Raw genomic sequence first — 22,114 nt, 5'->3', positions numbered from 1 at the left:
AATGACAAATAAAAACAGAGATCAAGCAATATATGCAGAAAAATGACAACAATAATTCAACGACACAAAATCTGTGGGACGTAGCGAAGGCCATGCTAAGAGGGAAACATATTGCAATACAGGCATACGTCAGGAAAGAACAATCCCAAATGAATAGTCTAAACTCACAATTAATGAAACTAGAAAAGGAAGAACAAGTGAGGCCCAAAGTCAGTAGAAGGAGGGACATAACAAAGATTAAAGCAGAAATAAATAAAATCGAGAAGAATAAAACAATAGAAATAATCAATGAAAACAGGAGCTGGTTCCTCAAGAAAATAAACAAAATAGATAAACCCCTAGCGAGACTAATCAAGAAAAAAAGAGAGTCTACACACATAAACAGATTCAGAAAGAAAAAGGAAGAATCGCCACAGACACCACAGAAATACAAAGAATTATAAGAGAATACTATGAAAAATTATATTGTAACAAACTGGATAACTTAGAAGAGATGGACAACTTCCTAGAAAAACACAACCTTCCAACGCTGACCCAGGAAGAAACAGAAAATCTGAATAGACCAATTATCAGCAAAGAAATTGAATTGGTAATCAAAAAACTACGCAAGAACAAAACTCCTAAACCAGATGGTTTCACTACTGAATTTTATCAAACATTTAGTGAAGACCTAATACCCATCCTCCTTAAAGTTTTCCAAAAAGTAGAAGAGGAGGGAATACTCCCAAACTCATTCTACGAGGCCAACATCACTCTAATACCAAAACCAGGCAAAGACACCACAAAAAAAGAAAATTACACACCAATATCCCTGATGAACATAGATGCAAAAATACTCAACAAAATATTAGCAAACTGAATTAAAAAATACATCAAAAGGATCATCCATCATGATCAAGTGGGATTCATCCCAGGGATGCAAGGATGTTACAACATTCAAAAATCCATCAACGTCATCCACTATATCAACAAAAAGAAGGACAAAAACCACATGATCATCTCCATAGATGCTGAAAAACATTTGACAAAATTCAACATCATTCATGATAAAAACTCAACAAAATGGGTATAGAGGGCAAGTACCTCAACATAATAAAGCCCATATATGACAGACCCACAGCCAACATTATACTTAACAACGAGAAGCTGAAAGCTTTTCCTTTAAGATCGGGAACAAGACAAGGATGCCCACTCTCCCCACTTTTATTCAACATAGTTCTGGAGGTCCTAGCCACGGCAATCAGACAACGCAAAGAAATAAAAGGCATCCAAATTGGCAAGGAAGAAGTCAAACTGTCCCTGTTTGCAGATGACATGATATTGTACATAAAAAACCCTAAAGAATCCACTCCCAAACTACTAGATCTAATATTTGAATTCAGCAAAGTTGTGGGGTACAAAATTAATACACAGAAATATATTGCATTCCTATACAGTAACGATGAACTAGCAGAAAGAGAAATCAGGAAAACAATTCTATTCACAATTGCATCAAAAAGAATAAAATACCTAGGAATAAGCCTAACCAAGGAAGTAAAAGACCTATACCCTGAAAACTATGGGACACTCTTAAAAGAAATGAAAGAGGACAATAATAAATGGAAATTCACCCCCATGCTCTTGGCTAGGAAGAATTAATATTGTCAAAATGGTCATACTTCCTAAAACAACCTACAGATTTAATGCAATCCCTATCAAAATACCTACAGCATTCTTCAGTGGACTAGAGAAAACAGTTCGAAAATTCATATGGAACCACAAAAGAACCTGAATCACCAAAGCAATCCTGAGAAGGAAGAATAAAGCAGGGGGAATTATACTCTGTGACTTTAAGCTCTACTACAAAGCCACAGTAATCAAGACAATTTGGTACTGGCACAAGAACAGACCCATAGACCAGTGGAACAGACCAGAGAGTCCAGGTATAAACCCAAGCATATATTGTCCATTAATATATGATAAAGGAGCTATGGATATACAATGGGGAAATGACAGCCTCTTCAACAGCCAGTGTTGGTAAAACTGGACAGCTACATGTAAGAGAATGAAACTGGATTATTGTCTAACCCCATACACAAAAGTAAGCTCGACATGGATCAAAGACCTGAATGTAAGTCAGGAAACCACAAAACTCTTAGAGAAAAATATAGGCAGAAGTCTTTTGGACATAAATATGAGCAACTTCTTCATGAACATATCTCCCCAGGTAAGGGAACCAAAAGCAGAAATGAACAAGTGTGACTATATCAAACTAAAAAGCTTCGGTACAGCAAAGGACACCATCAGTAGAACAGAAAGACATCCTACAGTATGGGAGATTATATTCATACATGACATATCCAATAAAGGGTTGTCATCCAAAATATATAAAGAGCTCACACATCTCAACAAACAAAAAGCAAATAATCCAATAAACAACGGGCACGTAATCTGAACAGACACTTCTCCTAAGAAGAAATTCAGATAGCCAGCAGACATATGAAAAGATGCTCCACATCGCTAATCATCAGGGAAATGCAAACTAAAACCACAGTGAGATATCACCTCACACCAGTTAGGATGGCCAGTGTCCAAAAGACAAACAACAACATATGTTGACAAGGATGTGGATAAAGGGGAACCCTCCTTCACAGCTGGTGGGAATATAAATTAGTTCAACCATTTCGGAAAGCAGTGTGGAGATTCCTCAAAAAACTCAGAAATACCATTTGACCCAGAAATTCCACTCCTAGTAATTTACCCTAAGAATGCAGCAGCCCAGTTTAAAAAGACATATGCACCCCTATGTTTATTGCAGTACTATTTACAATAGCCAAGAAATGGAAGCAAACTAAGGGTCCTTCAGTGGATGAATAGATAAAGAAGATGTGGTACATATACACAATGGAATATTATTCAGTCATAAGAAGAAAACAGATCCTACCATTTGCAACAACATGGATGGAACTAGAGGGTATTATATTCAGTGAAATAAGCCAGGTGGAGAAAGACAAGTATCAAATGATTTCACTCATCTGTGGAGTGTAACAACAAAGAAAAAACTGAAGGTAAAAAACAGCTGCAGACTCACAGAACCCAAGAATGGACTAACAGTTACCAAAGGGAAAGGGACTATAAGGGGTAAAATGGGGCTTTACGATTAGCACACATAATTTAGGGGGTTGGGGAAATGGGGTAGGCAGTATATACAGAGAAAACAAGTAATGATTCTATAGCATCTTACTATGCTGATGGACAGTGACTGTAATGGGGTATCTGTGCGGGACTTGATAATAGGAGGAGTGTAGTAACCATAATGTTGTTCAAGTAATTGTACATTAACGATATCAAAATTTAAAAAATCTCTTTTAGGACTAGGGATATTTTATAATAAAGTACTTAAATGTTGTGACCTTTCACAGCATGGACACAGTGGGAGTTTAATTAGATACTGGGCTGAAAGAAATTCACAAGTCCAGCTCTCTTTCTTTGTTTTTGATGTAGCATAGAGTACACAGAAGGTAAGATATGTTTTGAGAGAATATAAGATCCTTTATCTTACTTGAAATTGTTCCCTGCATCATTTTGACAAAATCATTTTTAAATAACACACGTGTTCAGAAATTCTGATGACTAAAGATTTTGTGGATGAAGTAATTAAAGGCAGAAGAAATTAATCTCAGTTTTGGGATTCTGCAACAGATGAGATTGTAAAGTTTTGTGTATTAACCATGTTTTGTAAGTATGACTCAAGATTCAACATACTAAAATGTGATGTTCAGATTTTTAATCAAGGCCCATTGCTCTGTTAGCTCTCTTGCTTCTTCCCTTCTACCTATGGATAGTTATTAAAGTAGAATTTCCGTGTTTTTCACCAAGTTCCTGGAGATACTCTAGAAGCCAGAGTGAGAAGCAAATTAGGTCACAAGTCTCCTATTCCTACTAGTACTGACTTTGTGATGGTGTTACACCATGTCTCTTGTTTTCAGGAAGTTGGGTGGATTATGTTGATCTGTCCCATGCCTTTGACTTCTTTTGGCATTCTCTTATGCTCTGGCAAACTGATCTAGCCCTTTTGATCTGCATGAATAAATAAACCTGTATTATAGCAAAATAATCTCAACTTGCTAATTAAAAATCTACACTTATCTGCTTTCCCCTTTGTGAACTTTAAGTAACTCAGATTATTTTAGTGTTTGTCCACAGCAAAAGTCATTTGATTCGATTGTGAATGCATTGTAGCTCAATGTATAGATTTTGAAATCAAGGTTAACTTTTTGCGTTATGTGAATTATTTGTGATGTCTAGTAAACATAGTTCTTAACTTCCATGAGAATAGTACCAAACATCAGACATCCTGATCAACATTCAACTCAGGTTTTAATTTCTGTTGAATTCTAACATTCTTCAGATTTTTTATCTTTTATAATCATACCAATTCCTGCTATATTAATGATAGCCATAAAATAAAATTTTTAAAAAGTGGATTATTTTGCATCCTCCTATCTGCTTCTTTTTCTCCTGGGATATCTAAAATCACAGCTTTTGGAGGAAACACTTGTTCTGCCTGTTTTGTTTCCTCAAACTTGAACATTGCCTCCCTCTTGGCCTTGCATTTGAGTGCAGGGTCATATGTTGGAAGTTGACAACAGCAGCATCCAAGAGGATATCCACAGAGCATTTCATGAATATGAGGTGATTGCAGTTACTTTTACAAAAGGCTTGCTCTTTGACCACTTAACAAGTGTCCTATTAATGACAGCCAAGTCTCTTTGTTGCAGGGGCCATTTTGAAGATTTGCCGTGTTCTTTTAACAGTTTTGTGAGTAGAGTAACCTCTGGCTGGGACCAATACCACTTTCTTAAATGTAATGAACTTACCAATTTTGAGAGCAACCATAGGATCTTGCAACAGAGTCCTCTGTGTATTGTTAAATATCATAGTTTATATTTTTATCCTGAACAGATTCATATTTTCTATCAAATAAAGAAAACACTCCCAGGTTCTGATGTGTTCCCAGCTTAACTGTGGTTTACATTTCTTCTGAGAGCCCTAAAGCTGGAAGCCAAAGGTCAGTAACGTGGTAGCCTTCTGGGGTAACTAAAGTGGCACTGCAGGCTTTTGCTCCTATCATGAGCCTCTTGGGACAGAAAATCCCAGTCTTCTGAGTGAGTGAATTAAAGGAAATGTCCAGGAAGTTTGAGTAACAGAATGTGAATGTGGCAGGTTTGTCTCTTTGAACAGCTGCCTACAAAAGCATACAGCCCCTCAATATTCTGAATAACCACCATATCTCAGTTTTACCACACTCTGAGTCCTTTTCTGGCAGGCTTCTTTCTTATACAATCTCTGGATGTTTTGTTTGGGGAGAAAAAAGTTCCAAAGATGGTTTTTTTCCCAAGTATTGCTATATTTCTTCCACCCTACACTAATGAGTAAAATGTTAAAAATTCTTAGCTTCCACATTCTTATGTTCATTTATTCAGTGTGTGTGGTAGAAAAAAAACTGATCAAGACAGCCTTAGCATAAAGGAACTTCCATTACATGGGTAGTAAGAGGAATGGAAAACTATGTAAATTAGTAAAGCAAGCATAGGGTGCTGTGAGAGCACAGAGGAGGGACCTCTGACCCAGTGGTCCTCTATTTATTTCAGCATTCATCAGAATCACCTGGAGGACTTGTTAAAACAGATGCTGAGTCCACTCCCAGAATTGCTTATTCAGTAAGTCTGGGCTGTAGCCAGATTATTTACATTTCTGACACACCCCAGGTGAACTTTACAGGCTAGTCCAGGACACAGTGATACAGTGAATCACTGCTATGATGTATTGCTGGGGAGGTAGTGATATGTTTATATAAAATGGTGTCTATGTCTGATACATTATAATAGTCTTTGAGAGGGGTAAGCACGCTATGGGCCCTGGGTTCCCTAGGCTGTAAGAAGCCTCTCTATTCCGTGAGAGTAAAAAGCTACATATCAAAATTTGAGCAGGTGTGTCAGGGGGCACTATTATGATTATGTGCAAAGAGTCAGAGAGAGAAGTTAGGCTCAGTTAGAAACCCAGAGCCACTCTATATTCCAGATATGAAGTTTTAATATATTTAATATAACTAGACTTCTTGCCTCTGTTACCTCGTATTTCCTTTTAGCCTGTTTAGTCCACCAGTTTATGTTTACCCTTTACCCTTTTAACTGAAGTTTTCTCTATTACAATAACTGGTCTGGCTTTTCTTTTCCTGGCTGGGCCTTGACTGAAACAATAATATTCAGAGGAACAAAGTGCGAGAACAAGGACCGACCATGTCTTGCCTAACAGATCAGGGCTGTCCAAGAGCAGGAACTCCTGTGTGGGCGAGGCTGCGGAGACCCAGCCAGATGCACGCCTTTTTGGTGGTGACACAAAATAGTGCAACCCCTCCAGAGGGGATCTGGCAATATCTAGCAGATTTGTATATGCATTTATTCTCTGATCTACAAATTATGTTTCTAGGAATTAGCTCCAAAGAAACAATACCAAATACATGAAATAATGTGCACACGCAGTGGCACATTTTTACAGAGACTTTTTCTCACTGTAAAACATTTGGCTGCCCCAAATATGTGAAGTATCTGCTCAGTGATGTGTTTATTTTTCATGGTGTCCTCAAGGCTGTTCATTCGAACTATGGTTGGACCACGCATATCATTTTCTGCCACCTTACTTTGTACAGGACCCAGAAACATGTTTCATAAGTCCTTTTGAGGAGGTGCAGGGCACTGCTGATGCAGATCAGCTGATCCAAAGCCTAGGCTCCATTGGGAAGCATCTCCAGCCCACGGAGGGCCCTGCTTGGACAAAGCAAACAGCACTGTCACGTGTCTCCTAGGGCCCTAGACACCTTAGCGTTTCTCCGCCTCAGTGGGACCCAGAACGACCAGTGCTGACCTACCTACAGTAGATGGCAGCACAGGACGCCTAATGCAAACCATCCCGCTGTTCTGTGCACACCACCATCCTGTATTGTCTCCTGAAAACACCATACTCAGAATGTTGAAATTTTGAGGGCCACTCTTCACACTCCGCGGCTGGGATGTGGAATTCAGTAAAATATCTTTCAAGATGCAAATGTAATTCTTAAAATTGAGCACAATTTCATCAAATCACCTGAAAGACATTCCATTTCTCCCAGTAACTTCATTATTAAAGAACGTATAAGGCACAGGTAAGTATACTTTTTTTTCTTGTCCCAGTAGAAAAAGAAATCATTTAAAGTGTTCCCTAAACAAATCATAGCTGTTTTTTCTGCTCCCCTTTCTTTGCTTTCTTACACAGCCAACTTTCTGGAAGATTTGTCTATATTGACCTTTTCCCTTTCTTTACCTGTCATTCTCCCCTCAGTCATCAGGTTTTCATCCTCCTCTCTGCTCAGAAACACCAAGGATTCTACATGACAATTTGTGCAGCACAGCCCATTGAGAGGGAGGCTGGGAGGCAAGGCTAGGACCCGTGGGGGATGGAATGCAGTTGGAGAGACTGGTGTTGGAGCTTTGGAGTTGGGAGAACAGTTTGCTTTTCATAGTTTGAACTTTTTATCATGTGTAAGCATATATTTACCATTAAAATATAGGTTTAAATCCCATCATTTCTGTAACAAGAAGCGATTAAGAACAGTCCAGGGAAACAGGAGACGGGGTCCCAGAGCAATGCCTCCATGCTTTGTCACCTTTACTGGTGTGTGGGAAATCCTAAATCACATTCATTGCACGTTGTAGATGTACCATCTCATCTGGTACTTATTCCTCTAATACTTTTCCTGGTGCATTTCTTTTCACCCACTTCCAAAAGGCTTCTGGTGTCACATAGCCTGTGTGTGGTGACACCTCTGTGCTCAGCTAGGTAGGGGGCAGAGTGGGGGAAGGGAGTGCTGAATGTAAGGGGCAATGTGACATAAAGGAAATATCTGAAATTGAGTGGGTATTACTGAGTTCTAGGTCCAGTCCTGCTGGGGAATATCCATGTGACCTTAGACAATTCATTTTCCTCTCTGGTCCCAAGTCTTCTCAGATATCAAATGAAGTCAAATTTGGCAATTAAGCCACATGTTTCAGTTATGAGCCTATGGCTGCAAGCTGCTGAAACCAACTTTGGTTAATAAAGCAAAGTAAACCGAAATAAACAAAGATGGTTACAGCAAGATTTGAACCACTGGGCCTTAGGAAGGCTGGTTAGCCAGGGCATCCCCAGGGATCTCAGGAGGCTACCTGGAGAGCTTCCAGCTCTAGCCCCCTTACCTAGTAGCTGTGGTTACAGGGCCCTTCCCATGTTATGTGTACATTTTGCAAGAGAAAGGAGAAAGGCCATTTCCAACAATTGAGGAAGGAAGGAAGGGAAAAAGGGAGGGAGGGAGGAGAGATGAAAGGAGAGCAAGAAACTACACAAGAAAAGAAAAAAGAATAGAAGAATAGGACTTATTTTCTTAAAACTTATCAATTAGCTCTGGAGACAGTTCCCAAATTTCCAAAGCAGTGACCTAACAATAGTTTAAGTAACAGACACAGCAATGAACACACAACTTTGTGGTACGACTACTTTAAAAGAAAAAATTTATCTTTGTGTACTACCTGTTAGAAAACACCATAAAACCTAAATGTGATTTATTCCCACCAGGAGGTTTAAAAACATTTTAACAGTAAAATATTAACAAAGGGCCACGTGGTGGAAGCTACTCAGGCTGAGAGTGGCTGTGAGAATTGATAAGGGCCTGGCTATATCTGTTTGCGTTTCTTAAGCCTACCCATAGGATTAAGACAAATGTAAGGGCTTAGACGATCCCCCCAGGGGAGGGACTTGTGCACTAGGAGATAAATTATTGATACCAAACTCCCCAGGTGTGCCTGCTCACCAGGCACCTGATCTTTCAAGACCATCATTAAAGCCTCACTCTGCTGTTCTCTTTGTCTCCATGTCCACTTACTGAATTTGGATCAGTGAGTGTGTTTCTCACACTACATGTTATTGTATTATGTTTGCATCCATTCTTACAAAAAATAGGATTAAATTTTCACATTTACTGAATCATGTTTTCCAAGAACTTCTAGTAAGTAAATCATATCTACTCAACAGTAACAAAACAAAATGTATTTAAATTATTTTTACGTCACATTTAATTGAAAAAAGTTCATCATAGGTTGTTGTCCCTTGAAAACCTGTGAAGCTAACTCACATACTACTTTTAAACTTTGTTGGTGACACAATTATTGTTCTTCGAACTCTGCCCTTCAGATAGCATATTTCTACTCTAAACACATTATTTTCTTCTTCATGTCCTATTTACTCATATATATATATATATATATATATATATATATATATATATATATATATATATACATTCTTGCATGCACATATACTAAGCCTTTTTACTAACATGTAATTTGGAGAAAAAATTTGCTTATGTTAATGTTCTGATACTTATTGAAAGAGCCATACATTTCTCTTAATCCTATTACACTAACCATTTTTTGATATTACAGCTACTGTTTTGTCACATAATACTGACTCTTTTAGTATTTTATGAACTCATAGCTGTTCACTGGCTTAAACATAATGTTCTGATTAAACATAATTGTTATTCTGTCTTTTGACTCCAGTCCCTGCACCACCACCCCGTGGGAGCCCCTCCGTCCAACATCCTGAAAGCACCCTCACTTTAGGTTATTAGTAAAGTCCAGACCAGACCCACTGTGATTTTTTTCTGAGCCATGGAATCAGTAGCCCTCCAAGTGGTTCTGGTTCCTTTCACTGGGAACCTTATTAGAGATCCTCTCCTGGGATTAAAAAGGAAGAATTAACTTTCTTTGGCTTGGAATTACCACCAAAAGCAGAGCCTGAGTAAGAACATGTATATAGGTAGTTTACTGGATGAAATCCCAGAAAGTAGAAGGAGGTCCCTGGGAGACTTGCCATGGAATGAATGTGTCCCCCTAAATAAATATGCTAATCCCACTAATCCCCAATGTGATGGTTTGTATGTGGGGCCTTTAGGAGGTGATTAGGTCACAGGGTGGAGCCCTAATGAGTGGAATTAGTGCCCTTATAAAAGGATCCAGAGAACAATATGGTCCTTTATACCATGTCAGGGTACAATGAGAAGATGTCTATGAACCAGGAAGTGGGTCCAGCAGACCCCAAATCTGTTGGTGCCTTGATCTTGGACTTTCAACCTCCAGAATTGTGAGAAATAAATGTTTGTCATTTAGGCTACTCAGACTATGGCAGTTTGTTAAGCAGCCCAAGCAGGCATAAGACAAAAGTGACGGACAAGGAAAGGCTGAGGGAAGCTGGAATTTGATCCCATGAGCACCTCCAAGGGACCTGATAGAGGGCCTGCCATTTACCAGCTGGGAGCCACGAAGGCCGCGAGGAGAGGTCTTTATCCACTGACTCTGACAGAGCTGCTGCCCAGGGGCTAAATCTCCCCACCTCCGCTTATAGATCACGATGCTGTGACCTGACAGTGGGCTCTGGTCTGTGATGTCAGTCGGATGGTAACTTGTGCTTTCTCTCTTTTTATACCAATGTTTCTAGGAACATGTCAATTCCATTAATCTATCAAAAAGGTCAACATTTGGCTCTGGTTAGTTTTTCTATTTACATTTGTGTGTATGTTTTTAATTAAGAATTTATGTGTTTAGAGAAGTTTTAGGTTCACACAGCAAAAGTGAAGGGAAAGAACAGAAATTACACACATGTCCCTTACCCCTACCATGCATAGCCTATCCTATTATCAACATCCCACACTACAGTGGTGTATTTGTCACCATTGATAACCCTATGTTGACACATTAAAATCATCAAATTCCATAGTTCACATTACAATTCACTCTTGGTGTGGTACATTGCATGGGGTGGCACAACATGTAATGACATGTATCCATCATTATGGTATCATGTATTTTCACTGCTTTAAAAATTTCTTTTCCTCCACCTACTCATCTCTCTCCTGCCCCAACCCCTGGCAACCACTGATCTTTTTACTGTCTCCATCATTTTGCCTTTACCAGAATTTCATAGAATTGGAATCACAGAGTATGTAGCCTTTTCAGATTGGCTTCCTTAAGTTAATAATACACAATTTTCCTTCATGGGAGCTGGTAGTTAATTTCTTTTTAGTGTTGGATAATATTGCATTGTCTGGATGTACCACGGCTTATTTATCAATTCACCTACTAAAGGACACCTTGATTACATTCAAAGCTTGGCAATTACAAATAAAACTACTGTAACTATCCACATGCATGATTTTGTATGGACATGTTTTCAGTTTCTTTGTGTAAATATCAAATAGCATGATTGCTGGACTATATGATAAGAGTATGGTTAGCTCTGTAATAAAACATCAGACTATCTTTTAAAGTGGCTGGCTGTCTTACTTTGCATTCCTGCTAGCAATGAATGGGAGTTTCTGTGACTCCACATCCTTACCAGAATTTTTTGTTGTCAGTGTTCTAGATCTTGGCCACTCTAATAGGCATGTAGTGTATGTCATGATGTTTTAATGTGCATTTCTCTGGTGACATAGTATGTGGAGCATCTTTTTGTATGGTTATTTGCCATGTGCTTATTTTCTTCAGTGAGGTAATCTGTTCCGGGCTTTGGACCATTTTTTAATAGTGCTGTTTGTTTTTATATTGCTGAATTTTGAGTGTTCTTTGTATATTTTGGCTAACAGTCCTTTATCAGATGTATCTTTTACAAATATTTCTCCCAGTCCATAGCTTATCTTCTCATTCTCCTGACCTTGTCTATTGCAAAACAGAAGATTTTAATTTTAATCAAGTCCAGCTTATCAATTATTTCTTTCACAAATTGTGCCTGTGGTGGTTTATCAAAAATTCATCACCATAAACAAAATGTGTATTACTAGGTTTTCCTCCTGTTATCTTTTAAGAGTTTTATAGTTATGCATTTTACTTTTAGAGTAGTGATCTTTTATGAGTTACTTTTTGTGAAAGATATAAGATCTATGTCTAGTTCATTTTTTCCTCCATGGATGTCCAGTTGTTCCAGCACCATTTGCTGGAAAGACTTTCTTTGTTCAGTTGCATTGCCTTTGTCCTCTGTCAAATATTAGTTGACTATATATAAATGTGGGTCTATTTCTGACCTTTCAATTCTGTTAAATTGATCTATTTGTCTATATACTTTTGCAAATACCACCCTATCTTGATTACTGAAACTATACTTAAGTGTCAAAGTTGAGTAGTATCTGTCCTCCAACTTTATTCTTCTCCTTAAATATTGTGGTAGCTATTCTGGTTTTCTAGTCTCTCCATACAAACTTTAGAATCAGTTTGTCAATATCTACAAAATATTAGGATTTTGACTGGGATTGTATTGAATCTATAAATTGAACCGGGAAGAATTGACTTCTTGGCAATATTGAGTCTTCCATCCATGAACATGGAATATCTCCATTTATTTAGTTTGTCCTTGACTTCATTCATCAGCTTTGTAGAGTTCTTCATAAAGCTCTTCTACATATTTTTTTAAATTTATTCCTAAGTATTTCATTTTGGGGGGTGAGATTATAAATGATATTGTGTTTTTAATTTCTAATTCCACTTGTTCATTACTAGTATATAGGAAAGCAAAATATGTCCATATATTAACCTTGTATCCTACTACCTTGCTATAATTGTTTATTAGTTCTAGGAATTTTTTGTTCATTTCTTTTGGATTTCCTGCGTAGATGATTGGTGATCGTGCCATCTGCAAACAAAGAGTTTTATTTCTTCATTCCCAACCATACATCTTTCATTTCCTTTTCTTGTCTTGTTACATTAGCTACAACTTCCAGTACAATGTCAAAAGGAGTGGTGAAAAGGGACATCCTCACATACCTTATCTTAGTGGGAAAGCCTCAGGTTTCTTACCATTAGATATGATGTTAGCTATAGGACTTTTTTGTAGCTATTCTTTATCTATTTGAGTAAGTTTCCCCCTAATCCTTACTTACTAAGAGTTTTTACATGAGTAGGTGTTGGATTTTGTCACATGATTTTTATGCACTTATTGGGATGATCATGTGGGTTTTCTTTTTTAGCCTATTGATGTGATGGACTACATTAATTTTCAAATGTTGAACCAGCTTTACATATCTGTGATAAACCCACTCGTCATTGTATATAATTCTTTTTATGCATTGTTGGATTCAATTTTCTAAAATATTTTTGAGGACTTTTACATTATGCTTATGGGAACTATTTGTGTGTAGTTTCTTTTCTTGCAATGTCTTTATCTGTTTGTAGCATTAGGATAATATTGGCCTCATAGAATAAGTTAAGAAGTATTTCTCCTGTTTCTATCCTTTCTAAGATATTATAGAGAATTGATATAACTTTTTAAGTACTTGGTAGAATTCACCAGTGAGCCCCTCTGGTCCTGATACTTTCAATTTTGGAAGGTTATTACTAATTCAATTCATTCAATGCAATTCAGTGCAATTCAATTCAAATCTTTCTATTATGGATTTCTCGTTAAATTTCATTGTGGTCTAAGAGCAGACGTTGTATGATTTCTATTTTGTTAAATCTGTAAAGTGTACTTTATGGCCCAGAAGTGGTCTATCTTGGTGAATGCTCCATGTGAGTGAGCTTGAGAAGAATGTGTATTCTGCTGTTATTGAATTAAATAATCTATAGATGTTGATTTTATCCAGTTGCTTGATGGTGTTGTTGAATACAACTATGTTCTTGTTGATTTTCTGCTTCTTGAATTTGTCCATTTCTGATGGAGGGTGTGTTGGAATCTCCAACTAATAGTGAACTCATCTAATTCTCCTTGCAGATCAGTTAGTTTTTGCCTTATGTAGCTTGATGCTCTGTTGTTAGGCACATACATGTTAAAGATTGATATATATTCCTGGAGAATTGACCCTTTCATCATTATGTAATTACCTTCTGTATCCTTGAAAATTTTCCTTGCTTTTATGTCTACTCTGAAATTAATATAACTACTCCTGGTTTCTACCAATTAGTGTTATGATGGTATATTTTTCTCCATTTATTTAATATTTGTCTATATGTGTATTCATATTTAAAGTGGGTTTCTTATAGACAATATATAGTTAGGTCTTATTTTTTTTATCCACTCTGTCAATCTTTTAATTGGCACACTTAGAGCATTGACATTCATGTGATTATTTATATAGTTGAATTATTACCTACCATATTTGTTATTGTTTTCTGTTGGTTGTCCTTGGTCTTCGTTTGTAGTTTTGTCTTCCACTCTTTTTCTGCCTCTTCTGTTTTTAACTGAGCATTTCATATGAATTCACTCTCTTTTCATAGCATGTGGTTTATACTTCCTTTAAAAACTTTTTAGTGGTTTTCCTAAGGTTTGTAATATATGTTTATGTTAATCCAAGTCCACTTTCAAATAACATATACCACTTCATGGTTAGTCTGAATACTTTATAACAAACAGTCCTAATTTCTCCCTCTTGTCCTTTATATTATTGTTACACTCATTTCACTTACACATACACATATATATGATAAATACATAACACATAATGAAATGCATTGTTGGCATAGCTATTTTTAACAAATTATTATTTGTTAAGAATAAGAAAAATAAGTTTTATTCTACCTTTACTATTCATTCTTAATTATTCTTCCTTAATTTATGTAGATCTCAATTTCTGACCTATATTATTTTTCTTTTCTCTAAAGAGGTTCTTTTAACTCGCAAGACAGATCTACTAGCAACAAATTCACTTGATTTTAGTTTAAGAAAGTCTGTATTTTTTCCTTCATTTTTAACAGTTAATTTCACAGGGTGCTGAATTCTATGTTGGTGGGAGTTTTTCTCTCAACACTTCAAGTATTTCACTCCACTTTCTTCTTGCTTGCATAGCTTCTCAGAAGTTGGATATAATTTTTATCATTGTTCCTCTGCAGGTAAGGTCGGTGTTCTTTCCCTCTGGCTTCTCTCTGGAGTTTCTCTTTACTTTGATTTTCTAGAATTTAGAAATTATATGCCTAGTGTAGTTTTTGTGGTTACCTATCCTGCTTGATGTTCTCTAAGCTTCCTGGATCTGTGGGTTGGTGTCTGACATTAATTTGAGGAAATTCTCAGTAGTTGCTGTTTCAAATATTTGTCTGTTCCTGTCTCTCTTTGTTCACCGTCTGGGATTACCATTATATGTATGTTACACCTTTTGTAGTTGTCCCACTGTCTTGGATATTCAGTTCATTTTATTCAGCCTGTGTCCTTTTTGCTTTTCAGTTTTTGAGGACCCTACTGATATATCCTTTAGCTCACCTACTGATATATCCTTTAGTTCAAATATTCTTTCCTCAGTTATATCCAGTCTACTAATAAACTCATCAAAGGCCTTCTTCATTACAAAACAGTTACAGTAGTTTTTTGAGCTGTAAAGTTTCTTTTTCGTTCTTTCTTAGGATCTCCATCTCTCTGTTCATGCTGCTCATGTGTGTTTTGTTTTTTTGTTTTTTGTTTGTGTTTTTTTTTCCGTTTTTAAAAATTTTGTTATCATTAATCTACAATTACATGAGGAACATTATGTTTACTAGGCTCTCCCCTACACCAAGTCCCCCCCAAAAACCCCCATTACAGTCACTATCCATCAGCATAGTAAGATGCTGTAGAATCACTACTTTTCCTCCCTGTGTTGCACAGCCCTCCCCTTTCCCCCACCCCACACATTATACATGCTATCCACAATTCCCCCTTTCTTCTTCCCCACCCTTAACCCTACCTACCCTCCCATTCTCCCCAGTACCGTTCTCTTTGGTAACTGTTAGTCCATTCTTGGGTTCTGTGATTCTGCTGCTATTTGTTCCTTCACTTTTTCTTTTGTTCTTGTACTCCATGGATGAGTGAAATCATTTGGTATTTGTGTTTCTCCACTTGGATTATTTCACTGAGCATAATACCCTCTAGCTCCATCCATGTTGTTGCAAATTGTAGGATTTGTTTTCTTCTTATGGCTGAATAATATTCCATTGTGTATATGTACCACATCTTCTTTATCCATTCATCTACTGATGGACATTTAGGTTCCTTCCATTTCTTGGCTATTGTAAATAGTGCTGCGATAAACATTATGGTGCGTCTGTCTTTTCCAAACAGCAGTGCTGCATCCGTAGGGTAAATTCCTAGAAGTGGAATTCCTGGGTCAAGAGGTAAGTCTTATTTTGAGCATTTTGAAGAACCTCCATACTGCTTTCCACCATGGTTGAACTTATTTACATTGCCACCAGCAGTGTAGGAGGGTTCCCCTTTCTCCACAACCTCGCCAACATTTGTTGTTGTTTGTCTTTTTTATGTTGGCCATCCTAACTGGTGTGAGGTGATATGTCATTGTGTTTTAATTTGCATTTCTCTGATAACTAGCGATGTGGAGCATCTTTTCATGTGTCTATGGCCATCTGAATTTCATCTTTGGAGAACTGTCTGTTCAGCTTCTCTGCCCATTTTTAATTTAATTAATTTATTTGCTTTTTGTTTGTTGAGGTGCATGAGCCCTTTATATATTTTGGATGTCAAGCCTTTATCAGCTATGTCATTTACAAATATATTCTCCCATACTGTAGGGTAGCTTTTTGTTTCTTGATGGTGTCCTTTCCTGTACAGAAGCTTTTCAGCTTGATAGTCCCACTTGTTCATTTTTGCTTTTGTTTTCCTTGCCCAGGGAGATATGTTCATGAAGAAGTCACTAATGTTTATGTCCAATAGAATTTTGCCTATGTTTTTTCCTAAGAGTTTTATGGTTTCATAACTTACATTCAGGTCTTTGATCCATTTTGTATTTACTTTTGTGTATGGGGTTAGACAGTAATGCAGTTTCATTCTCTTACATGTAGCTGTCCAGTTTTCCCAGCACCATCTGCTGAAGAGACTCATTTCCACATTGTATGTCCATGGCTCCTTTATCGAGTATTAATTGACCATATATGTTTGGGTTAATGTCTGGAGTCTCTAATCTGTTCCACTGATCTGTGGCTGTGTTCTTGTGCCAGTACCAAATTGTCTTGATTACTGTGGCTTTGTAGTAGAGCTTGAAGTTGGTGAGTGAGATCCCCCGCCACACTTTATTCTTCTTTCTCAGGATTGCTTTGGCTATTCAGGGTCTTTGGTGTTTCTATATGAATTTTTGAACTATTTTTTCCAGTTTGTTGAGGAATTTTGTTGGTAATTTCATAGGTATTGCATCAAATCTGTATATTGCTTTGGGCAGGGTGGCCGTTTTGATTATTTTAATTCTTCCTATCCAAGAGCATGGGATGAGTTTCCATTTGTTAGTGTCCTCTTTAATTTCTCTTAAGAGTGTCTTAGAGTTTTCAGGGTATAGGTCTTTCACTTCTTTGGTTAGGTTTAGTTGTAGGTATTTTATTCTTTTTGATGCAATTGTGAATGGAATTGTTTTCCTGATTTCTCTTTCTATTGGTTCATTTTTAGTGTATAGGAAAGCCACATATTTCTGTGTGTTAATTTTGTATCCTGCAACTTTGCTGTATTCTGATATCAGTTCTAGTAGTTTTGGAGTGGAGTCTTTAGGGCTTTTTTCTGTACAATATCATGTCATCTGCAAATAGTGACAGTTTAACTTCTTTTTACCAATCTGGATTTCTTGTTTTTCTTTGTTTTGTCTAATTGCTGTGGCTAGGAACTCCAGTACTATATTAAGTAACAGTGGGGAGAGTGGGCATCCCTGTCTTGTTCCCAATCTCAGAGGAAAAGATTTCAGCTTTTCGCTGTTCATTATGATGTTGGCTGTGGGTTTATCATATATGGCCTTTATTATGTTGAGGTACTTGCCCTCTATATATTTTGCTGAGAGTTTTTATCATGAATCGATGTTCAATTTTGTCGAATGCTTTTTCAGCATCTATGGAGATGATCATGTGGTTTTTCTCGTTCTTTTTGTTTATGTGATGAATGATGTTAATGGATTTTCGAATGTTGTACCATCCTTGAATCCATCACTAGGATGAATCCCACATGGTCATGCTGTATGATCCTTTTGATATATTTTTTAATTCAGTTTGCTAATATTTTGTTGAATATTTTTGCATCTACGTCCATCAGGGATATAGGTCTGTAATTTTCTTTTTTGGTGGGGTCTTTGCCTGGTTTTGGTATTAGGGTGATGTTTGCTTCATAGAATGAGATTGGGAGTATTCCCTCCTCTTCCATTTTTTGGAAAACTTTAAGGAGAATGGGTATTATATCTTCTCTGTATGTCTGATAAAATTCCAAGATAAATCCATCTGGTCCGGAGTTTTTGTTCTTGGGTAGTTTTTTGATTACTGCTTCAATTTCTTTATTGGTAATTGGTTTGTTTAGGTTTTGTGTTTCTTCCTTGGTCAGTCTTGGAAGGTTGTATTTTTCTAGGTTGTTGTCCATTTCTTCTAGGTTTTCCAGCTCTTAGTATATAGGTTTTCATAATAGTCTCTAATAATTCTTTGTATTTCTGTTGGGTCCATTATGATGTTTCCTTTCTCGTTTCTGATTCTGTTGTTGTGTTTTGATTCTCTTTTTCTCTTAATAAGTCTGGCTAGAGGCTTATCTATTTTGTTTATTTTCTCAAAGAACCAGCTCTTCGTTTCATTGATATTTTCTATTGTTTTATTCTTCTCAATTATATTTATTTCTTCCCTGATCTTTATTATGTCCCTCCTTCTGTTGACTTTAGGCCTCATTTGTTCTTCTTTTTCCAATTTTGATAACTGTGATGTTAGAATATTCATTTGGGTTTGTTCTTCCTTCTTTAAATATGCCTGGATTGCTATATACTTTCCTCTTAAGACTGCTTTCGCTGCGTCCAACAGAAGTTGGGGCTTTGTGTTGTTGTTATTTATTTCCATATATTGCTGGATCTCCATTTCAATTTGGTCGTTGATCCATTGACTATTTAGAAGCATGTTGTTAAGCCTCCGTGTGTTTGTGAGCCTTTTTGCTTACTTGGTACAATTTATTTCTAGTTTTATTCCTTTGTGGTCTGAAAAGTTGGTTGGTAGGATTTCAATCTTTTTGAATTTACTGAGGCTCTTTTTATGGCCTATTAAGTGGACTATTCTAGAGAATGTTCCATGTGCACTTGAGAAGAAAGTGTATCCTGTTGCTTTTGGGTGTAGAGTTCTATAGATATCTGTTAGGTCCATCTGTTCTAGTGTGTTGTTAAGTGCCTCTGTGTCCTTACTTATTTTCTGTCTGGTGGATCTGTCCTTTGGAGTGAATGGTGTGTTGAAGTCTCCTAAAATGAATGCATTTCACTCTATTTCATCCTTTACTTCTGTTAGTATTTGTTTCACATATGCTGGTGCTCCTGTGTTGGGTGCATATATATTTAGAATGGTTATATACTCTTGTTGGACTGAGCCCTTTATCATTATGTAATATCTTTCTTTATCTCTTGTTACTTTCTTTGATTTGAAGTCTATTTTATCTGATACTAGTACTGCAACTCCTGCTTTTTTCTCCCTGTTAGTAGCATGAAATATCTTTTTCCATCCCTTGACTTTTAGTCTGTGCTTGTCTTTGGGTTTGAGGTGAGTCTCTTGTAAGCAGCATATAGATGGGCCTTGTTTTTTTATCCATTCAGTGACTCTTATGTCTTTTGATTGGTGCATTCAGTCCATTTACATTTAGGGTTATTATCGATAGGTATGTACTTATTGCCATTTCAGGCTTTAGATTCTTTGTTACCAAAGGTTCCAGGTTATTTTCCTTACTATTTAAGAGTCTAACTTAACTCACTTAGTATGCTGTTACAAACACAATCTAAAGGTTCTTTTGTATTTCTCTTCCTTTTTCTTCCTCCTTCTTTCTTTATATATTAGGTATCAGATTCTATACTTTTCCTCTATCCCTTGATTGGCTTTGGGTATAGTCAATTTAATTTTGCATTTTCCTCGCAATCAGCTGCTCCACCCTCCCTACCATGATTTTACTACCTCTGGTGACAGCTATCCAACCCTAAGAACACTTCCACCTATAGCAGTGCCTCCAAAATAGACTGCAGAGATGGTTTGTGGGAGGTAAACTCTCTCAGCTTTTGCTTATCTGGAAATTGTTTAATCCCTCCTTCAAATTTAAATGATAATCTCGCTGGATAAAGTAATCTTGGTTCCAGGCCCTTCTGCTTCATGGCATTTAATACATCATGCCACTCCCTTCTGGCCTGTAAGGTTTCTGCTGAAAAGTCTGATATTAGCCTGATGGGCTTTCCTTTGTATGTGATCTTATTTCTGCCTCTGGCTGCTTTTAACAGTCTGTCCTTATCCTTGATCTTTCCCATTTTAATTGCTATGTTTCTTGGTGTTGTCTTCCTTGGGTCCCTTGTGTTAGGAGATCTGTGGAACTCCATGGCCTGAGAAACTGTCTCCTTTCCCAGATTGGGGAAGTTTTCTGCAACTACCTCCTCAGAGACACTTTCTATCCCTTTTTCTCTCTCTTCTTCTTCTGGTATCCCTATAATGCGAATATTGTTCTGCTTGGATTGGTCACACATTTCTCTCAATATTCTTTCATTTTTAGTGATCCTTTTTTTCTCTCTGTACCTCAGCTTCTTTGTATTCCTCTTCTCTAGTTTCTATTTCATTTATTGTCTCCTCCACCATATCCAACCTTCTTTTAATACTATCCATCATGTTCTTTAACGATTGGATCTCTGACCTAAATTCATTCCTGAGTTCTTGGATGACTTTCCATACCTCCATTAGGATGTTGTTTATTTTTATTTTGAACTCCCTTTCAGGAAGAGTCACGAAGTCTATATCATTTAAATCTTTCTCGGGAGTTGTATTAATAATTTTACTCTGGACAAGGTTCCTTTGGCATTTCATGTTTGTTTATGGCACCCTCTCATGTCCATAAGCTCTATTCTGGAGCTGCTGAGCCCCTGTAGCAATGTTGGGAGTCTCAGGGGAGTGGTACTGGTGCCTGGGGGTAGGAAAGAACTGTTCCCTGCCTCCTGGCTCCTGTGCCTGTCTCCACTGCCTGAGCCTGTGGGCTGGGCACACAGGTATAAATTTTTGTCCCAGAGCAGCCAGATATGGATCCCTGTTTTCCACAAGCAGCCAGAATCCCAGTCTCCCCAGGAACTCTGCCTGTATTAACTTTCCAACCCAGTAGTCATGCCAGTCTCATGAAAGCACCATGAAATGTAGGTTTGTGCTCCCAGTGCAGATTTTTCTGAGCTAGGTGTTCCCCAGTCCCAAGCCTTCCACTCCCTCCCTGCTCCATTTCTCTTCCTCCCTCTGGTGAGCTGGGGTGGCGGAGGGGCTCGGGTCCCGCGGAGCCATAGCTCTGGTACGTTACCCCATTTGCTGAGGTCTGCTCTTTTCTCCAAGTGTGTACAGTCTGGCACATCCTCTTTCCTGTTGCTCTCTCAGGATTAGCGCCAATTAAATTTTCTAATTTTATCCACTTTTAGGAGGAAGCCTCTGTCTCTCATGCTGCCATCTTTAATCCCTCATATCCTTTTACTTTTATATATTCACAAGCTTTGTAATTAGCTACATACAGATTGAGAACCACTGTATTCTCCTGATGGCTTGGTCCCTTGTCATGATATATCCTCTTTTCTCTCTAGTAATTCTTCCTTTCTTACAGTCTGCTTTGATATGTTTCTATACCAGTTTTTCTTTTATTTCTTACATTTTACAGTGTATCTTTTTCTATTTTACAATTTTGTATCCTTAATGAGGTATTCTCTTATACATACTTGCTCAGTTTGTATTATTTTTTAATTGATGTATAGTTGACATACAATATTACATTTGTTTTAGGTCTACATCATAGTGATTAACATTATCCACACTATTAAATGCTTATCATAAGTGTAGTTACCATCTGTCACCATAAAAAGCTATTACAATATTACTATGTTCCTTATGCTGTACTTTCAAACCTCTGAATAATTTATATATAATTGGAATTCTGTGCCTTTCTATGCTCTTTACCTATTTCACCCCTTCTCCCCTCCCCCATGGCAACCACTCTGTCTCTTCTGTGGCTGTGAATCTGTTTCTGTTTTGCTCATTCATTTATTCATTTGTTTTGTTTTTTAGGTTCCACATATAAGTGAAATCATATGGTATTTGTCTTTGTGTGCTTATTT

The sequence above is a fragment of the Manis javanica genome, chromosome 7, assembly GCF_040802235.1.
Source record: "Manis javanica isolate MJ-LG chromosome 7, MJ_LKY, whole genome shotgun sequence".
Taxonomy (NCBI): domain Eukaryota; kingdom Metazoa; phylum Chordata; class Mammalia; order Pholidota; family Manidae; genus Manis; species Manis javanica.
Note: the sequence above shows the minus strand (reverse complement) of the source record.